Source organism: Choloepus didactylus, chromosome 13 (assembly GCF_015220235.1).
Source record: "Choloepus didactylus isolate mChoDid1 chromosome 13, mChoDid1.pri, whole genome shotgun sequence".
Classification (NCBI taxonomy): Eukaryota; Metazoa; Chordata; class Mammalia; order Pilosa; family Megalonychidae; genus Choloepus; species Choloepus didactylus.
In genome coordinates, this window is record NC_051319.1 from 29,191,392 (window position 1) to 29,193,756 (window position 2,365).

The window sequence follows — 2,365 nt, forward strand, 5'->3', positions numbered from 1 at the left end:
TTCTAGATATCTTAAGGTCATGGTTCCACAGGACCTTGATGCTTCAGTAAGTATTTCAGAAAGAAATTGGGATGTGGCTTTTGTTGAATAGAGTGGTCTGTGATTTCACACAGGGGAAGGTCACATAGTTTTTAAAGGAATAATATAAGCTTGGACTGAAAGGGATATAGTGGTTTTTGCACCTCTAACCTGGAGGAGCCAAGCTGAAAAAACTACTTAGTTACAAGCATAGCTATTTTCAAGGAGAAAGAAGAATGACTTAGAGAGCAGAACCAAGATCCTAGAGGGAGCTGCCAAGAACTCCAGAGAAACATTCTCAAAGCAGGACTGTGCCATGATCAAGAAACTGGCACCATGTGACCAGATGGCTTTCAGAAGTGCTGTGGACCTGCTGTGGGCCTCCCATTTTGTCTTTTTGTGAAAGGAAGCATCTATTTCTATGTCCTATACCTGTCTCACCATCATGTGTGGTATGTCTATGGCAGATCACTTGTCTTTTTGGTGAACAAGTCTTCAGATTCATGGGAGCCATATTTGAGGGGATGAATCTGAGGAACCACATCATGTTTGCACCTGGACCTGATTTAAATGACAAGATTTTGGCCTCCAGTCTGAGCCTGATGCTTTAGTGGGATGGGAATGTTGGAAGTCTTGAGAGAGGGTGAGTGGGAGGAGAATGGATTTTGGTGACCAAAGGGCAGACTGTGATAGATAGTTAAAGATTGCCCCATCAATTCTGTGCCTGCTTATATATACTTGCTCCTGCTCATATCAAGAGGTGAAGTTTAATTTCCATCCCTTTGCATGTCATCCTTGCACAGGAGCCATGCTAATCTTGGTATCATTCCAATTTTAGAATTTATGCTGCCTGAGAAAGCACTAATAATTTTCCTTCCCTTGAATCTGGGCTTAACTTAGTGATTTGCTTGACCAATAGAATGTGGTGAAAGTGCTGTTATGGGAATTCTGAGGCTAGGTGATTAGAAACTTTACAGCTTCTGTGAGACATTTCCTTTTGCAAACTAGCTGCTGCTGTGAGAAGCCAAGCCACATGGAAAGACCACTTGAAGGGACTCCAGTGAGTGGTCTAAGGCCAACAGCCACTATCATCCACCGTTTTGGATGATCAGCCCAGTAGAGCCTCAGCCATTGCATGAGAGACTCAAGCAAAAGCCAACCAACAGAACCCAGTCAATAAAAAGAACCATGACAGACTACACAATTTTTTTAAGACACTACACTTTGAGATGATTTGTTATGCAGCAATACATAACCAAGATGATAATCATTTTTGACACTTTGCACACTTCCTTCCTTCCACCTGTAATACATTGCTTTTTCACATTTTTAGCATCCCACAAACTAATCTTTCCTCTAGAATTTCCTTGAAAACCCCAAATAAATTCAGTCTCTCTTTTCTTGAGTAATCTCACTTGTTTCTAAATTTCTCCTCTGCATTTGAAATAAATTTGTCTCATGTTAACTGGTACTCGATTACATTTTGTTTTCTATAAGTTCTTGATTAATTCTCAAGAGGTATATCCTTTGTTTTTTTCCACTCAGTTGTAAATTTCTCAAGACAGACTCAGTCTTCTCTAATATTCCCACAAACACAGCCCCTAGCTTATACTGCTCACTCAATAATTTTAACCACCTAAACCTCTTCTAGAAGCATTTTTTAGAATGGGATAATGAGTTTTTACACTCTCTGTTGTCCCAACACCCTACTAGGACTGAGCTTGTTTAGTATCAACTATTCATCACCACATTAAACTTTCTAATCTATACCAGATTAATGGTTTGGAAATCTGGAGACTATTAAGTCATCTGGAGTTACCATTAGCCTGTTTTCTTATTTTTACCCTGACCTTGCCTTGACTTGTCCCACCTACTGTTTTCACTCATTCCCCAGCCCTGTGGCCCTGGTAGTTTTATTGGACACGTCAAACATTTTCCTGCTTTGGTGCTCCCTCAGCCTGAATTTCTCTACCCTTGCTCCTTCATATCCTCCTGGTCTCTGCTCAAATGCTACATTCTCAGAGAACTTTCCTAGACATCCAAAGTAGCTTCAAAAACCAGTTTTCTTGTTGTTTGTTTTGATTATTTGTATACCTCTGAACATAACGGAGTATTGGGCACATAGTAGGTACTCAATAAATCAATGACTGAACTCTCGTATTCCTTTCCACTCACCCACCAGCATAGGACAGGCCTTAGGGAAACAGCTCAACCCAGGAACTCTTGACTCTGCTGCCATGCACAGTTGGATCTGAGTGACACGGCTCCTGGCCAAGGAGAAGGAACCTACATAAAAAGTTTGAAAGAGATTATGACTCATTCTACTAAGGTTAAATTAAAAAAACCT

The 2,365-nt window shown here is 40.6% G+C and overlaps 1 non-coding gene across 1 annotated transcript; it reads right to left on the reverse strand.

The window, feature by feature from the left end:
• Positions 1-776: 776 nt before the first annotated feature.
• On the reverse strand, positions 777-880 carry LOC119508650. The gene has a single exon (XR_005211547.1). It is a non-coding gene; the product is annotated as a U6 spliceosomal RNA (small nuclear RNA).
• Between the last annotated feature and the right edge of the window lie 1,485 nt (positions 881-2,365).